General features: G+C 35.9%; 1 protein-coding gene across 6 annotated transcripts in view; it reads right to left on the reverse strand.

Moving 5' to 3' along the window:
- The window catches only part of FSTL5 (follistatin like 5), a 386,298-nt gene that overhangs the window by 331,908 nt on the left and 34,426 nt on the right, over positions 1-19,964 (reverse strand). Inside the window, exons 2-3 of one of the 6 annotated variants that reach the window (XM_069013597.1) lie at positions 9,956-10,015; positions 9,731-9,780 (exon numbers count right to left, since the gene is read on the reverse strand). The exons of 4 other annotated variants lie outside the window; for them this stretch is intronic. The gene's annotated coding sequence lies outside the window, so the exon portion shown is untranslated. The remainder of the gene's footprint in view (positions 1-9,730; positions 9,781-9,955; positions 10,016-19,964) is intronic. One more of the 6 variants, XM_069013598.1, reaches the window with a different exon arrangement.

A 19,964-nucleotide genomic window follows, 5' to 3' on the forward strand; every position in this document is an offset into this window, starting at 1 on the left:
CTTGTACTGTAGTTCCATTTCTATAACGAGTGCTGTTTTCTCATGGTCAATAATCTTGACAAACAGGTAGTTAGCTGGAATGACTTTCTTACAAAGAAATAAACAACAAATAATACCTTCCACAGCTAACTCTAAGAAACAGCACTTGCAAAAGTGGTAATATTTGGCATGTTTATTGAAAACTCGCCCCTTCCAAGCTGACTTCATTATTTTGAAGCCAGCATAATTACTTCTTATAGTACCTACAGGAAAAATACTGGGAGCAAAATCAGCTCAGTGGGACATCTGGTCTTCTTTTAATAGCATTCATAATTTAAAGAAGTGACTTTATGACTATAGCACCCCACTTTTGCCAGTTCCTAACTATACCTTTGAATGTATGGTTTATTGGGCAATAGGAACATTTTTATTTAGCCATTAAGATTATAATTATGCCCCCACAGCTCCTATTGCATTGCCTAGCAAATTCGAGGGATTTGGTTTTACTACTACCACCACCAAAAAGAAAACCCCAAAAGCTCACCAAACCCACAACTTCATGAACGGGCAAAAATCTTTTGATTTTGATACTATAAGACCATATGTTTTAGCAGTAAGCATAGACAAATAAGAGACCAACAACTGAATAAATAGGTTGAGAACTTACTACCCATATTTTACAAATTTTGTAAGTTATTTCAACTAGCTCCACTCTGGCTCAAGGGACCAAATGCCCCCTGAAGGTTGATGTGCATTGAGCACACTCCTGGATAGCATCTGTAATTTAGTTTTGTCCAAGAGGAATGAAGTTCAAATACTAAGAGGCTTCTCCACAACATCTACCAAAGCACAGAAAGCAGGACAATTGGGCTAGTCACGGGACTTCTGTTCCAGCCTAAACTACTGATGTTCATCACACTGAAATGCTGCCAGACATATTAGTCTTTTCATAAGGTGGAATTCAAGCAGATTTGTTAAGGGATAACAATCATGTCAGTGATTTTAAGATTCATAAAGGAATGGGGAACATTACCCTGGGGGAAGTAAACTTTCAACATATAATCAGAAAAAAAAAATGTTTTCATTCATAGTAGAAGGTAGCTAATGCTGAAAGCCATAGTCATCTATTATTCCTTATCAGATAGATATTAGATGGATGACTCTCAGTTTTAAATATCTACAAATATCAATTTGTAAATTGAGCAAACCTGAGACATGTCTTGCTGCCAGTGATTCTGACAAGACTTTCAATTTGAATTCATCATGTCTTAAATTTACCATTTAAGGGCCTACCACATTGAAGAATATGGGTGATTTTCTCTATGGATAAGGAAAATAAGTGCTGGAAGACTCAATGACATGCTAAGAGAGAGAGTTGCATGTTAATACTTCTGGATAGGCAAATACAACTAAAAAGGAACAGAGTCAACTCTAATGTAAAAAGGAGGCTTTGGAGCTCAGATAAGTTAAGGGGATGGGCATGCATTCGATTGCATGGCCCTAAGAGAGGGAATTGGGCAGCCTATTAAATTTTCTATTAAATCTATGAGTAGATCAAAAGCCTTCAGTTATACTTAAGCTCTGGTAAGGGGGCAAGGTAGAACAAGATTTTAGGTCTTTAATGTCTCTAAAAGTTATTTTGAAATAAAAAAGGGTTGCATGTTACCCCAGTTTTACAGAGCTGGTGGATATTATTGCTTCCAGACTGTATATCCCAGTCTGCAAAGCAACTTTCAGCATAGCTGATCAAGTCCACGCTGTTTAAAGGTCGCTGTCACCATCTAGTGGCAGTCCGAAGGAGTTTAGACAGCACATTCTTAACTGTTTATTATGAAAGAACAATATATTTGGACGTTTTCTACATGTATTACATTCATTTAAGCTCTTCAGCTTAATATTTGGCTAACATTTTAATGTAGACTCTAATTAACATTTATGAATATTTGTTAAAAACTAGAATTCACCTTTCCTGGCTGTTTGCTGTCTGTTTCTCATAGACCCTTTCACATAATTTTGGGAGCTGGACACAGGTCTACCTACTAAGTTTAATATAGATTTCAGAATAAATGAAATAACTTCTCATGATTATTACTGCACTGTCATTTTTTTCCAGTTTCTGTGAGACTTAGAATCTCACAGAGGATGCTCTGTAACACTGTTGTAAGTGCAGACTACTTTTAAGGGGAAATATCTTTATAACTCTGGTTAAGAAACAAAATCATTTCAATATTATTGTTCCAATTTTGTGTACACAACCTTTCCAACCTATCCACACTCTTTTCTGCTCTTCTCACCCTATTTTCAATCTATTGGTGTAGAAAGAATAAAAGCTTTTATTATACAGTAATCTGCAGTCATAACATGTTCCAGAAAACAAATATGTGCCTGTAGTTAATGCCATTTCTCAAAGTTATTGTGTATTAGTAAAATCACTGGACTTCACTAAGCACTTACTGTTCATAGAATGGGGATATTAGCATTTGTTTTTCTGATCTACTACTACTACACCTTTTCAATTATAATAAATAAGATAGACTTATTAACTACTCATTTTCTTTGGCAATTCAAGAAAATCAGTTTTTACTATATCAGTAAGAACACGGAAACCGTCATGCCAATAATACTCATAAACCTTTAAAATAAGTAACTTCAAATCCAAAATCCACCCCATCTACTACAGTTCTCTAAAGCTTCTGCTTTCCCTGTAGTCCGATATATTATCTTTTCTTCATTTCATTCATGACACTTCTAATTGGATGTTTTACTGTTGCCAAGAGGAGAGCCCCATGTATTGGCCTGAGGAAACCTTCTTCAGTTTTTACTCTTGGCTAAAAGCCTCTGCCTCAATACTTCGGAGGAATTTTAACATTTTTCTCCATTAAAGAATTCTTCCCTTTGCCTCACTGCCAGGTTTTTTTCCAAACTCTGACTTCTCCTTTTCCTCTGGGTTTCTTTTTGTTTGGCTGGTTGAGGAGGACTTTTTTATACAGAAGGTTCTGTTTGAATTTTATGTCTCCCACAGGTACTATGCAAGAGAGATTACTACTGCCTTCACCAAACTATCAAACCCTTCCTCACCTCTGTGCACAACATTTTGTATACTTTACAAACCATGACATTCTATCATTACTAACTTGGAATGCATAGAACAACTACAAATGCTGTAGACTCTGAAAAGTTATCCCAATAGGACTGTGGGGTTTATTGTAAAGCTTCCCCCCACCCAAAGCATATTGATGTTGCAGTTTACAGCCATAGGCCAGTCTGTGTTTTAAGAGCCAGAAACAGGCAGCCCATACTATATGTGTGGTATATTTGTAGTATATTTGAACTATATATGTGCAATATCCCAACCAGAAAAGCCAGTGAACGAAGAAAACCTACTGAGCATATTACATCAGAACAGCAAAAATCCAATTGCAAAAAAATGCATCAACCTTTTGGACAGAAAAAGCACATGGCAAGGAGCTGAAAGAAGCAGCATTCTATCACCATTTACTTGGAAAGATGTGATATTAGGAGGAAAGAGATAGCTCCACTCTGTTACAGGCAACAAGTGCCAAGGCTTTTGATGTCTATGATTCAGTTCACCATGAACACAAAGGAGACTAAATTACAGTCACATGATCCATGGAAAAGTGTCAGCTGGTACTGAGGGAGGTTTTTATATTTTGCTTTTGGAAAGCCAGCAAATGTACGAAAGCACAAAGAGTACATACACTTATTTGTAATCAGGATTTTAAAAAAGGAAACAAAAAAAAACCCCAAAGGACAACAACCTTACCTGTAAGCCCCTGTTAACTGAAGACTATCGTGTATTCTTCAAAAAACATACCAAAATATGTAACGGACTCAAAACCAGTAAGAAAATTATATATTGCATAATTCAGGTCTTTGTGGATTGCCTAAAATACTGATAGCATTCAAATTACTAGCAACCTGTGATTCAGAAAACAGTGACCATAACAAGACAGTGGAATTGGCTATTATCAACCCCCAATTGATGCCATTTGGCCAACACACAGTAATGTCATTGCAATAAACAGCATCATTTCTCAACACTTCAGTTATAGCACCAGTAGGACATACAGGGATGCTTCTGAGGCACATCATCGGTTTTTAAAATGAATTGCTGCAGACTCTGCCAGAAAGTGGCAGTACAGAAGGATTGCAAGCTCATTTTCTTTTTTCAGAAGCTGCTAGTTCAGAAAGAATTACATATGCTTCTGTCCTTTTCTGTTTATCCTCATTCTCTCTTCTGTAGAATATCACTTTTCAAGTCAAAAGAGAGAGAGACTGTTTTGATGTCAGGGAGAGGCATTTTGGAAAATATATAAGGTTGCTTAAACTTCCCATTATTTGAAACACTTCAGCTAACATTGCATAAGAGGAGAAAGACTTTTTCCTTATCTTATTTTGAAAAGTAACCCAAAAAATAGAAATTATATAATCAATTCAGTTCAATTTTCTGATTTCTTGTGACTACTGTAATGTTTTTCACACAGCATATAATTAAGTTTGTTTAATCCTGGTTTGGAAGAAAGCAGAAAATAAGTTTGCCATGAGACATTTCTGAATAAACTAAAATAATAAAAAAAACCAAAACAGCTCAGAAAAGGAACTTATTTCAAAAGAAAAAGACTGAGAACAACACCTTAGTTTCAGTGACCTGAAATGAACAATATCTTCATACCTAGAATACATTTTACAAGACCAAAAAAATTCGTAAGATAGTTTTCAACCACAGACAGCTAAAATTGAACAGCAAATAAAAATAGCAAGCCAATGATAAATTATTTTCATTAGGAACAAGAAATATATCTGTCCTGCTTTTGAGAAGCCATTTCTAACACCTCTTAAATCAAAGACACAAAAATCTACTGGGAAGATAAACAATAACAAATGTAAAGCAGTTTGCCTGAGGAAAACACTGTCATTTTCAAAAAACTGCCTCACAGGGCTTGCACATTAATTCCCCACTTCTTTTCTATTGTGTTTGCAGAGACCTATTTACAGAAAAACAAACAAACAAACCAACCACATCATCTGGAATAGTGCGTGGTATTACCCAGGGACATTTAATCATGTTTAGAAAAAGCTGCTTAAAACATTGGTAGCTAACAGTTTTTGCATATACTCTTAATCTTTCAGACCAGATTAAAGGTCTGAAAAATACTGAGTAGTGGTTCAACAAAAAGGATTTCTAATATTTTTTTAAACAAGAATCAGCGACTAGCCCAATACCTAGTAAAAGAGGAAATATATAATATAGTTATAAGGGGGTGCCTACTTCTAAAAAAAAGAGAGCAACTTTCTTCTATCCATTAGCTCTACGATAGGTTCTGCATTTGATCAAACTGGCACTTCACAGAATCACAGAATATTCTGAATTGGAAGAGACCCACAAGGATCACCAAGTCCAACTCCTAAGTGAATGGCTCATATGGGGATTGAATTACCAAGCTTTGCATTATTAGCACCATGCTCCAAACTGAGCTAATCTCAGGCTTTGTAGGAGATTCTTGGCTAATAAAAAGTCAAGGGAAACATGCTGCTTAGAAGAGTTGCTGCAATCTTTTGAAACGGCAGAGCTCTTCTGATCAAAGTTGATTGAACTGTTTTAAAATATCTTCCCCCTCTATCCCTCAATACCAAGTCCCCCCTACTCTTCCCTCACCAAGGAACATCTTCCAGGATCACTTTCCATCATCCAAGAGCTAGGAAGGAGAGAAGAAGGTAACACCCTGAAGAGTATGACAGAGAATGTTCTGCCAAGAAATACTGGAACTGCAATAGAGAAACTCTGAGGGTGCAGCTGCTCAGCCAAGACCCAGAAGGGATACAGACTTTCAAAGCCTGCAGAAACCCTCTACTGCCCAGAGGACTTCCATGCTCCTGTACCAACATCTTAACCTATATCAACATTTTAACCTATACCAGTCCCATACTACTGCATTAGCAGTATCTCTGGCCCTATGCTCCCTTCTGCACTCCTCTACTTTGCCTTCCCTAGAACGGCACCATTTCACTTTTCTAAATCCGTAAGGATTGTACAGTTATCATCGGAACCATCGACACAAGTATGGGACCAACTTCCCTTTTGTTTTAAATACATTTGGTGCTTCTGGATTTTGCATTCCAAATACTTCATTCTGTATTTCATTTTGTTTGTTTCTTTCCTATCTTTACATTCATATCCTGCTATAAATCTCATCTCCCCTTGGGTATAGCATTTTTAGTCTAAGATACTGTAACCAAGAATTTGCACATGACAATATCTTTCTGCAATGCTATTTAGGACAAGTAAGTTATTCAGGTAAAGGAGTCTTTAACTTAGATGGCACTAGAACAAAAAAAAATATGAAGACCAAAGCCCAATAATACTGTAACACTGACTTAGCTACTTGTTAGAGGAGAGGAATTTTGATTTAGTACACATGTAAAATTTGTTCCACATACTTGGAAATACAAGGAGGAATTACATCATTGCCTGTATCCTAGCAGTATGTTTATGTTCCAGCTGACAGACTGTTTGAGTGGTGAGTTAGACAGGACTCATTCAAACAACAAACTTGGAGACAACCACTTCTACTGTCTAGGTGATGATGTTCATCAGATACACCTTGGAGAATCCTCCCTTATGGGACATCTACACCCAAGCACATTCTGTTTCAGGGAGGTACTGTTCACTCAGACACTGCTCCCCCCAGGAATGTTAATTATATGCATTATAGAAAATGACATGTCCTACTGAATATAACTCATAATTTCATGGTTTGTCAAAGTAGAAGCAATCAAATAGCCTAGAAGTAGTTTCCTGAAAGAGCTTCAGAAAAATAACTGTGGAAAACAACAAGCAAAAAGGAGATCATAAATCTTTGTAGAATTGATCCATTTTACTTAAAGAGAAATCTTGCTGTGTGGTGATGTAACCTGATATGACAAATTTGCTATTTGGAATAATCTTTCCTGCTACAAGTACAAAGAAAATATTTTTCAGATGATACAATGTGACCCATGCCCAGATGGTGGCTTTATTTGACATCATCTACCAGAAAATTTTGCTAGCTGAACTACCCTACTGCTAATATAACTCTTTTATATCTTGCTTGAAAAAAGTTATCATCATTATTGTAAAAAAATTTTTGTATTTGAAAACTTTTTATGTACATCCTCTCATGCATCTTCTTTTCATTTATATACATATGCATTCTCACTGTTTTATACCTTGGGTTTATGTTTCGTAGTCTTTCCCAAGTATTATTCAGTCATTGGACAGCTTCTTCTATAAATCTGACCAATTTCTGTGCACACAAGAAAAAACATCAGATGTACCATTTCTTTAACCAATACTATATATACACTGGACGCCAGAATTCTTTCCTTCAGTTTCCAGCAGTTTGGTTTTATTGTTTGCATGACTTCCTTCCTCTGTGTACATTATAACATTGTCTTTTACTTTCTAAACCGTTTCCAAGACTGGTTTAAATTGTGCTATTCCACTACTCCCCATCCCCCACCCCCAACTCACCATTCCTTTTGTTGACAATTCTTTTTATAGGACATTTGGGCATATCAAATGCATTTTTCATTCCCATTTAGACAGGAGTGGATGCCCATGTAGATCATCTTGCTCCAAACTGTAATGAGAAGAGCTGGGACCAAAGGCTGCAGTGACCTATGGGAACTTCCTGAGGGTTAGTGGCAGGGTTCCCAATAATTTCTCTGTGCCTAGAGAAGGCTCTCACCAAGCCCAGGAGAACTGTACTGAGGGAGTACAGTTATTCTTCCTTTGGTTCACACTGAAGATTTGGGGCATATTGGCCAACGTTTCAAGGGGCCTGAAGGGGAAGGAAGAGTAAGCCATGCACACTCTGGGTCATCTGACTCATTGCAATAACAACATTTGGCTGGTTGCAATACATGGGCACATTTCTTCCTGTATTAAGCATGCAAAGAAAATGACCAAAGTCAGTATAATAGCAACAAAAGCAATATCTGTTGCATAAATTGCCAGTACTGGCAGGCAAGGATCAGCAAGCTTCAGCAGAGGCATCTTACAGACAGCTGTTAATGGATGTTCCCACCACTTTAAGCAGCCCAAGCTACTTTTTAGGAAAAGGACAGCAGAAATGACATGACACAGCAGGTTTATTGAAAGAAGTAAAGATGGTCACTAATATTTTAACAGTTTGGTCTGAACCATGCACATTCAGGAGGCAAATTAATAATTTTAATAGACTAAGTTTATACACGCAAAGGAGAACAGACCTAAAGACTTGTGACCTCTTACTGATATCAGTGAATATTGCAATCATGCACTGGTTTAAAAAAATAGCAAATTTAACTATTAGTCATTGCTGAACAAAATAGCATATAATTTATTCAGTACCTTATTAGAACTGCATGGGTTTTTCACATATTGAGTACATTAACCTTTCTGCTAAATGACTTAGTTTTACACAAAAATAGTCATGTTATAACAACTGTTTGACTAAATTTACACTTGGCTCATCTCTGTATATGATTAAGGGTTTTGAATCTCTATTATTAGCAGATTTTTTGGCCAGTGATTTTAATACTTCTTTTCAAATAGTTAGCAATAAATGCTTAGAAAAAAATGGACATGAAAGCTCACCACTGTGTTCTGCATTTCTAAACCCACATGAGCTCTCAATTAAATTAAACTTAGTTCACGGTGACCAGCCTTGACTAAAACAGCAAATTCTAGAAAGTACTCATATGAAGCCAAAATTAATGCAGAAACAGTAATATCACTGGAGCTAATGGAAATACATAGTTTTGTGGACACATCTAACTAGTGTGTAAAAAGAAAATAAAAATATTCGCTATTTTAATTTCTGCATTATTTACTGTAAATTAAGATTCTGAAAGATCTACCAAAACCTTGAGGCTTCACATGAAAGCTACCAGTCATCTTATTTTTTTCTAGTGTTAATAAATCTTACCTGGTCAGGGCATTAGGTAGGGACAAGAGGAGGAAAGGGAGGAAAAAGGCTGATGGGGACATGTTTAGGCTACTGGTTTTGGTTTCCTAATTTTTATAGGAAGGTCTTTACTATAAACCAGAATAAGGAAGTTTTTTCAGAGAAACCAATCAAATGTAATAAGTGTTGTATGGATTTGTAGAACTTACAGCAATCATCTTTGATGTGGTAAATTCATTTAACAGTCTCATATAAACACACAGCTTCAAAAACTAAGCAGAAAGAGAGGAAACTCATAAAACAGAAAAGAGAAACTTGGATTGCACATAAAAGATATGGGAAATGAAGAGCAGAAGGGCAAATATTACATTGTTTTTGTTGATTACTAAAGTTGAAGAGCTAGATAAATTCTATATAGACCAAAGAGAAAGGAATGGAAACTCAGTAATAGAACTCTCTGGATGGATAGAAATGGTAGAAATAGGAAAATTTTGGCATTTATCACTAAAAATGGCAACAATGAAAGAAAAGTCTGCATTTGTTGTTTATTTCTGGATTATACTCTGCAAATCTGTTTTTTTTAAAGAAAATATACAGTGTGAAAAAGTAGATTCTAGAAAAGTCCCTTTTCAACAATGAAGTTTATGTCAGATCCTGTAACCATCTTAAATACAACTAAAAGCAGTTGATAAACCGCTGCTTCCAGCAATTTCATTTCTTGTGTCCATCCTGAACTTTGTTACAGTTTAGATTTCTACTCATCCTTCCTGGTTACTCTTCCAGACCCCTTGACTTGGACTTACCTCTGGATGTTTACTCTGACTTTTAGAAAGATGGTGATGTCACAGTCCACCTGAGAATTTAAGAAATCGATCCTAAACATGTCAGTGCATTAAGGAAACTTCACAAGACTCTCTGATAGTCACAGTCCCCACTCAAGAGAGTGCTCACTGCTGGGACCAAAGGCCCTTCACAGCTGGCAGGTCCAGAGAGCCCACAGTGCCCTGCTGCACTCCCCTCACACTCACCCAGCCAGAGCAGGTTTCCTTACTGCTTCAACCCATAGCAGATGGGAAGTTCCTAATTTGCTAAAAGTGAAAGGTATAATATGAATTATATAAATAAACAGGATAATAATATACTATGTAGGATATAACTTAATAATCTTCCATGCTAGCACCTGAAGGGTCTCATTCCTCTCAGTGTTGTGCTGCAGGTAGGTAGTTCTCAGAACTGCATTTTCCATGTCAAGAAAATAAGACCAGTTTTTGAATTTAAACATATCTTAGTGGTGTTCAACAGCCACTTGTACCATAAAAGCAGAGAAGTAAGCATTAGTGGAGGCCTCTGTAAATCAAAATCAATTGCTGTTCTTTGCTTTAAAGCATTCTTTAAGCTTTTTCATTAGAAGTGAGAAAAGAGAGCACTCAACAAGGTTTTCCAGCACACACCACCAGATAGCAGTAAAGGATAAGAAGAAAGATTTTAAAAGTAGCCACTAAAGGCCACAGAGCAGAGGAACAGAGGGAAGAAATAAACACAAGCTCGACAATTTGATGGATCCCTCACAGCCTAATTACATACATGTGCAAATGCAAGGATGTCTAATTTGATGTAAATTACATATTAATCAGGCAGGAAAGAAAGCGATGTCATTATATCTGGGTATGATTTCAACCAGACATTCAGCTGCAGTCCTCCTTTTCTTGGCAAACATTTAGTTTTTGCCATTCTTTGTGTTTGGCAGCCTAACTAGGATACCATCATCACTGTTCAGTAGGCCAAGATCACCATTTTTAGTGGTCTGGACTGACCAAACTGAGCATGTTTATTGCTGCATTTTGATGTATTTCTGTCTTTCCCCACCTCCCAAACTGCATTTGTTAATATTTTATCTGTTGTAACTGGTATCAGCTCAGGTTAAACAACATTAGATGGGCCCTTCAGACCTTGTAGAAACAGGGATATTTTTTGTCCCCACTTAACAGCACTTGCTTGCTGACAATGAAGGCAACCCTTGACACCTGAACATCCAATTCTTCCCCTTTCTAGTGCACTGCACATTTAGGCACCAGATGGCAGATACACCCCATCAGACTAACATCTCATATTAAGTTTCAGAAATATCTACAGTATTAAATGAGTTTCTTGGGTTTACCAACTCTGTTGTCGTAGGTAACTTTTGTTACGTATGGTCTTCTGTCTACATTAAATAGTTTTATCTCTGATAGGAGAGGGCAGAATATTTTCTAGTTCTTTTCAAATTAAATTTCTTAGTACTTTTGCTGTTCCTCTCAGTTACTTCAGTCAAAACAACTTTTCCTCATAAGTTGTGTCATAAAATTGACTCATTTATATGAAGGTAAACAGCAGCAGTAAATAACAGGAATTCCTTGACTAAAACCAGAAAAAGTGCCAGGATCTGCATTAAAAAAAAAAAAATTAAAAAGAGAAAAAAATCCTTGACATGGTGTTGATACTAAAAGTACTCAAAGTCTGCTAACTACTTTAGAAGCCTAAGATCATGGATTTATTTGTTTATTTTATGGTCTATGATTGGTTGGTAAATCAGTTTCTAGCTTCTAATACTATGTGCATTACCTAGCTTGCAGTACAAATGCGAATCCTTTTCTGAGGTGATTATCTACTCATGGCTGTTTTGTTAATGAGAATACAAATTTGGTGGCAATTATGAAGATTTTGAGATATAAAGATACATAATATGCCATTGATTTTTGTTACTAATATAGATGGGTATAGCCATACAGTGTGATGTTGAGAAACTGAATATATTTAAACTGAATATAAATAAACTGAATATACTTAATTAAGAAAACCTCTCTTACACAGGTAGGACCTAAATCACAGTAATACATAAAGCTTCTCTCAGAAACTGCTGCAGATAGACTAAAAGTGTGTTTGTGTCTGTGTGTGTATATATATATATATATATATATATATATAAACTTGCAGCAATGAGTTTTTGATAATGGGCTATTTCTTCACCATCTTCTGTTTTCCAAGGGGTTTCACAGATAGGTAGTATCAAAGCTATTATGGTGACAGCACAGGTGGCAAAGAGAAGCATCCTGGTCAAGCAAGCAAACCAATCTGATCTTCCAAATAAAAATGGGTCTGACAAACCATGACAGACTAGAGACAAAGTCAAAAAATGGCATTTTGTATTCCAGCTGTTGTATATTCTGAAACATTTGTCTTTATGGCAACTTTTGTCCAAAATTTAATCTCTACTTGGTACCAGGTAAAATGTGTTCAAATAATTTCTGTGTGAGGAAAAAAAAAAGCATCCAAGACTTGTTGGAGACAGGACGGGACAGGGTTCTCACTATTCTTTTTCATTCCTGTTTCCACAGTATGCCAATTGAAATGCTTCACTGATAACCTGCACAGTGAAATCATCAAGATAAAAAGTATGTGAACCATCTTATAAGCATTTCTAATAACTGTTGAACTGTAAGTCTTCAGCATGTTTTTCATTTTTCTTGAAAATTCAGAAAAATTTATGAGCCTTATACAATTATGTTTCAGACAGTCACATAAGTTCATATTGTTCAGTGTCCACAAAAGTATGAAAAATTATGGAAAGTATGGAAATCTTCTATTCACATAATATGGGTACAGAATATACAGGGGTTTATCCTAAACTGGTTTACCATTCAGTTTTGTCTTCCTGAAATTTTGTGCAAATTTTGAACTTAAACCATAAGGGAATAAAGGCTTTTACTTTGGGTCTTCCTACAGCAACTTGAACAATTTTTATCTGCAGTGTGTTAGGAACTTTTTCATGACAACTACTCAATATATATTATTCATGGTAGGGGTAGCTGAAAGTTTTCTGATTAATACATTATTGAAGAAGTTTTCACTGCTGTTAGCTAAATTATTTACTTAGAACTGTTTTCTCCTAATATTTGTCTTGCTCTAAATTGTAGCATATATGTCAAATGGAAGGAATTGGTTGAAATAACCAGGGAGGGTCATAAACTTAGCAAGTTAGTTGTCCTTTAGGTAACCAAATTAAATTAATCTCTATGTCCGTAAGGGACTGAGAAGCCCTTAACTCATTAAAGGAATTATGAATATTGCACTACTCTCTCTGTCTCTCAAGAGCTCAATTCTCCAACACTTATCCTCTCAAACTTATTGGGATCAGAGAGCAGTACATTGACTTCACAGTTAGTCTAAAGCAAGAATCAATCATGAGCTACATTCTTGTATTTAGATGTTTGCATTTAGCATGTCTGATCATGTACAATTTCATATACAACAGAAAGTTCATATAGGGAGACATTTTACCATTAACAATTCTCCTGAGCATTAGGAAACAGTTTTACTCTTTGTCAAACCAAGAAGTTGTTACCCAGAGATATCCCCAATTCTCTCAAAGCCTTTCTTATAGTTCCAAGTGAGGGACACATTCCTCAGCTCATTTAAAGGATGCCAAATTCTTTTCTGAAATATTTAGCTGTAAATATATATTGAAAGGAATGTATTTTCCTGGACTTTTTTTAAGGTTTCCAAGGAAGATTCTGCTATAAAATTCAGCATGCATTAACCAGGATAAGAAATGTCTCTCCCTCAGGGCACAGTCTGAGAGAAGATACACTGAAGGACAGAATCTCCAAGTTAAGTCCATTATCCATGCCAATTAAATTCTAGAGCCAAAACCCTGCTTTTCTTCACTGATGTCTTTTATAAAGAAACATAAATGTGGTGTCAATTTGAATGTTGCATTCAAATAGTTCATTTAAACTTAATCTGGCACAACTAAAGACTTGTTCTGAAGGTAAATGGGTAATACATCTCACTTCCTGTGTGAAATTCAGCAACTGAAACACTGTCTGGAATAGAGGATTGATTCCTTAGCAAGTGTCTAACTTCCTGGTATATTTTACAAAACAGGAATATGTACCCTTGAAGAAATCATGCAGGGCAGGTTACGTAAATTAGGTAAGAAAACCCAACTAAAAATTATCCATTTTGCCTCTCACTCCAGACACACAGTTACCATATTTTAGCACCTGTATTGCTATCAGACAGCTGTTGAAAATGAGAAGCTGGTTGCTCTTCTTGTTCATTCTCTTCAGCTTCCTTTCATGAAATACTTAAATCCAGACGAGGTATTAGATTTTGAACTTCTCTCACATCACCACAATTTGGGCTTAAACAAAATAGATCCAAAAGTTCCAGAAAGTCAGTCAGTTTGAAGGTGTTGTAACATCTTAGGCACATATGGCCTCATCCATATGTGTCATTCTTGTAGCTCTCCCCAAAAAAGTCCCACATCAACAGCTTTCTAAAATACCTTTTTTTTCTTTTTTTAGATTGGAATATAGCAAAATAAAAATGCATTAATAAATATGTCTCTAAAGTTAAAAAATCTTCCTGGTGTTTTCAACTCATCGTATTATTCGCAAAACTGCATATTGAAAGCAAAAATTGAAACTGGTGGGTTTGAGAGAACAAATTAAAAATTGACATTCAGGTGTTCGCTTGAATATGCTGGAATAATGTGACCCCAGAGATGAAGACAATTATGCATCACCATGCAAATTTTCCAAAACATTCCTGTTGCCTTAGTCACTACATGATCAGCTTTCAAAAGAATTTAATTTGTTAGGTTTTCTATCAATTGTTGTATTAAAACTAAAATGGGAGATGTTAATTGTAGCACCACAGACTTTTTTTACTGAGCAGCTAGCAAGTGGTCACAATTTTCAGTCATTACAGCTTGAGCCAGACTAGTCTTGCTTAAATAAAATCTCTACCAATCTTCTGAAGGATCTTGGCATGTCTTGCTTTTGCCATTCACCTAGGTGTGGTTCACATCAACCCTCCTCAGTGCTGAGCCAGATCCCTGTGTGTAACTACTTAGAGAATGGTCTGCTTTAACAGAACTGAGGCTTTATCTTTCTCTTAGTGCCATTCTGTTGTGCATAAAGCCCATAATGAGAATACACCAATAAATTCATTCAATTAAAGTTGCAAAACCATATCTGATAATTTTGTGTAGCAAGGATTAGAAAATGAAATCAGACTACAATTTTTAGAGCTAGAAGTCAGTCTAGTTTAAACTTCTCATCTCACTATGGTTTTTAAATGAAAGAGACAGAATTTAAAGGGCACTCAGCACATAGAGTACCCTTTAGAAATTATGAAAAGTGCTGAATACCTTGAAAAAGAAAATCAAACTAAGATTTGGTTTACAAGCTTAAGTACAGGCATCCAACATTTAAATTTCTGGTCAGCCTTCTTAAAATACATGGTTAAAGTGTTTATTTTTCCTTTCACCTAGAGAAAAAAATCCTGCTTACTCCCAGATACACCCCTCCAGTACGATTTAAATGGATGTCAGAAAGTGCCCCAATGCAGCACTGTTTGCATAGCCTAACAAACCCATTGTATTATGAATCCAGGCACAAAACAGCAACATTTCTCAAATGCATTGAAAAAGCAAATCCTTTCTGACACAGAAGGCAGGCTTTTAAGCATGTACCTGCATTTCTCCCAGAACCAGAATCAGACCATTTCCAATGGCTCCATCCAAGCAAATGAGAGCATCTGCATCAGGCAAATGCTATTGGACTCAATTTATATATGCCATCCGTTCACGTAGCGATAAACCTATAACCACTAGGACATTTTAAATTCAATTTTAATACCAATGGCTGCTTTGTAGTCCTCACCATCTGCCATACCAGGCTGCAGATTTTTTTCCGCAATGTGAAATTCTCATTCTGCCAAATAAAAATACTTTTTGTTTCCCTCATAGGAACTCCATGCATTCTGCTTCAAAACATAAAAAATTGATCAGCCTAGCACTGACATTTAATGTGCTTTGAGACACAAACTACACACACAAGCTAACAGAATCTCAGACACAAACTCCTGTACTTTCAGTCTCACTTTAAAAATAACAAAGCGGTGGTTTATGTCATATGCTTATTTTTATAGAAGATGGTTTGCTTTCTTTGTATTTAGTGCTATCAGCAAGTGTTGAAATTTTTTCCCAGAGCACAAATCACCACAGTTTTTCTAATAAAATTCTATGTATTAATTTCTTTCAGTGACACGTTTAAAGACATTCTGAGAAACATATCTCCCAAGAACTTGTAAAAGAAATAAAAAGTTACATGTGGAAGTAGCCTGTAAGAAAATCCTGTAAGGGATTTGCTGTTTTGTTCTCTCCTTCCAGGTCTATAAATAAAATGCTAGTCAAAATGTTTTAAGAACACTGAAGAAATGCTCAGAAAAAGCAGAAAGTGATTTTTGGTTTGTTTGGTTAGGTTTTTCATTTGGTTAGTTTTGAGGGGTTTTTCCCCAGCAAATGCTACAGAGAATTGGAAGTGAAAACAAAACAGTAATAAAATACATTGTGGGAGATCTCTGGGCTTTGGCAGTTACTGGCATCCTTTCTCACTAAACATGTCACTCAGCAACTCCATACCAACCATGACCCTACAATCTTCTCATAATACAGTTCATAGTAACTGTAGAATCTGGAAAGAGTCCAAGATTTTTCTTTTTTTTTTCCCCTTAGAACTATTTTCCCTGCACTTTCTATTCCCTTAGCCTGTCTTAGGTAAGGCATCCAAAACCTACTGTCAGTTCTTCAAAACACCAGGCCACCTTTCATATCCTCAAGAATCACCAGGCTCACCTTTGTAAAAGGCACATATTTTCTGCCTATTGCAGATCTGCCCAACTGGAAGAACCTGTTTCCCAGGACACTGCTGGATGCCAGAGAATGCCAAAGCCACTTTTAAAGACTATGCTTCCCTGTGTTCTTTCATTATATCATTAGTGTAATGATGCAAAAACTGGTTGTAGTAACAGAATGAACAAGTTACTTTTTGATTAGGGATCAGTGGTAACAGATGTTATAATAATACTCCATATTTAGAGTCTCAATGTTTCCTCACAGGTCTTAGACACTCAGAGTTCATCTTGATTTAAAAAAAAAAAAAGAAATACCACACAACCCCCCCCCAAATACATCAGTATTTCTTTGTCCTCCTTCTCCCACCCTCCATCAGCATAGACTTTCATGATTTCACTGTCACAATTTTAGCTTTCTGTGACTCTGACCTTTATTATAAGGCCAACACTTTCAAGTTTACCAGCAAATCTGCAAAAACTTATTTACTCATTTCTTCATAAACAGCTTCTGAAGTACTAAAATAACTCAAACCTTAAAGTTGCAAGCCAGATGCACTCAGGATTCCAGTTCTTGGGCTCAGTCATCTAAAGCCCCTACAAAACCAGGTATCTCCTGGTATTTCATCAAACAATTAATACATCAAGTCCTTCACTGGAAATCAACAATATGGCTTTAAGACATTTCTATCATACTCTCATTTCAGATAATAATTATTAACACCCCCACGTTCTGCTCCTTTTACATTATGAGCACAACTAGCACAACCTAATAATTTTAAAACTTGCAAAAATTTTAATATTCCTGTCACTGGTAAGAAAAGTGTCAGTATACCACCTATAAAAAGTGTTAATTTATGGTGCTTTGATATTTATTGCTTTGCAGCAAAGTGCACTGAAAAACAAACCATGCATTGAATATTAAATTGACTTTTAAAACCAGGTAGAATGCTATTCCTTAGCAGAGGCTGGCTGGAGGATTTGTCAGAATTATTTTTAGTTAGGAAAAGTGGATTTCTTAAAACTTTAAATTTTGTCAGAAACAAATTAATTCTGGGGAGGAAAAAAAAAAAAATCAAAAAACCCCCCCACACACCAAAAAACCCATCCCAACATTTTACAAGGAAAGAGACACACTTAAGTTATAACCCAGCAAAAAGGCATTCTTCTGTAGGAAAAAGACAGGAAATAAACCTATGCTTTCTCAATATGTCCTTATTCAGCTTTTAAACACTTCGGGATGGTTCGGGATGGCCTATATTTTCTCCTTTAAACCACACAAGAACACAAAGGATTTTATTTCTGTTGATATTGATTAAAAATAAAACCCTGTCAAAATATCTCAAAAAGTGTTTGCAGCCTTCTGTTTGAGCTGCAGTGCTAGAAATACTGCTGGGCTCCCCCCACAGAAGCAGCTTTTCACGGCCTTCCTTAGAACAATGCTGTGAACCCACAGTGGAAAATTATGGATTTTGTAAGTTCTGCATATAAAGCCAATGAAAAAAAAAAAAAAAAAAACAAAAGAACTCCAAAACAGAAAATGAGTGGTGCTTTCATACACACAGCTAGAATTTTAAAAAGTAAACCCACAATTTAGAGTGTACATGTATGATTTAGAACAGGGTTAATAAGCAAAGAAATCCTCACAAATTCTGGTATTGTCTGATATAAATTTCAAGGTATGATCCTCTGGTGTGGATCTGCTTTATCAGTTTAAGGTTTCTGTCTCAATTTTTCACATTTCTGATGTGGTGTATTTTTGCATTAGAGCCTACTGCAGAGCTGAGCTGTGTGAATAATGGATTTTACATTGTAGTGTCTGAACCATGAGAAAAAGAAACTCAGACCAGATAGAATATTGCATTTGCTGTTTCTTTGTGAGGTTATTGCCAACTTTCCCCCCTTTATTAAGCAAATTTCCAAATAGATATTTCTTTTTCCTTTTTTTTTTTTTTTTAAGTTATCAAAACAGGAATACTTTGCTTAAATAAAAAATGGAATGCTTTTCCTCCTCTAGAATATTCAATAGATTAGTTAGGAATTTATATTAATAACAACTTTGCCTGGTTTATTGCTAAAATTCTTGTTTCTTCATGCCATTTGATTAGGTTCTGGACATGAACAAAGACAGATATTATTCTTCTTTTGCTATTTTGTGTTGCTATAAGATACAATTTTTTGACAACTTCCATGAGATAAGTCTATTTTTGTTTCCTTGTTTTATTTGTTATCAACACCAACACAAATAAGTCGTGCAGGTTGAGCTTTCCTACTGGTTTTGTTAAAACATTCTTTTAAATTTAGCACACAACCCTCAGCCCAGTTTATACGTACGTAGACCAATATAGTAGACTATATTATCTTGACAAAATGAAATAAAGCAATAAAAACACATCAAACATTCTACATACTGGAAGCAATTTAGAAAAAACTGTTACCCAACCGTAACCACTTCATATTAATTACATGGAGAATAAATTAATGTGTACTGAGTTGTAGATATACAGTTTAAGAAGTGATATTAGAAGACTGAATGCAATTTCTCACACCTCTCTTATTCTGAAATCTCAAAAGCTAGAAAAAGTGGAAGTGGGTGACATCAGGAAGAGAATTAAGTATTTTTGTCAAACTGTTAAAATATTCCTCTTCACTGTGGTCTCATACAAACGTCCTTTCCTAATGTCTTGCTAAATTTAAGCTTTCAAAAACTCAGAATCTACAGAATTTTTTACCTCCAAAAATTTAAAAGATCATCAACAGTGTTTATCTTGGGTAAAATTAATTCAAATCCCTGTTAGAGGGTCAGAAGGAACATACATTAGTGCTGCACTTTTCCACATGCAAGGAAGTCTTCTAGACACTGAAAACTGGCACTACATTTATGGGCTCATAACCACTGTCAGCCCGACTGCAGCTAGTGAGCTGTCAGGAACCTTGCCCCACTGAGAGGCAAATGTGACACGCTTCCCAAATAAACTTATTCCCTAAAGTGAGGTGAGAAGTGAGACTAGAAGAGGATCATCTCAATGGCCAAGTTCCTCTGACTTCTCAGAATCTTAGTTTATCTTAATCTCTCCTCCCTATCATTGTCACTCTTGCCTACTTTATGCTGACTGTAAGAACTTCTCCCCCAACCCTGCCTGTGTCCACCATGGATTGGTTTGTCCTGAGATGCCCAGAGCAATTCAGTGCAACAGCAATCAAGTTCTAGGCCAAATCCTACCCAGTAGAGATAGCATATTTTAATAAATACATGAATTTATATATATATACACACACAGGGGAAAAAAAATGCACCATACTGAGCAATGAAAATATTTAAATTCACCTCATCCTGAGACACATTTCAATCAGTATCAG

This window comes from Aphelocoma coerulescens, chromosome 4, assembly GCF_041296385.1.
Source record: "Aphelocoma coerulescens isolate FSJ_1873_10779 chromosome 4, UR_Acoe_1.0, whole genome shotgun sequence".
Taxonomy (NCBI): domain Eukaryota; kingdom Metazoa; phylum Chordata; class Aves; order Passeriformes; family Corvidae; genus Aphelocoma; species Aphelocoma coerulescens.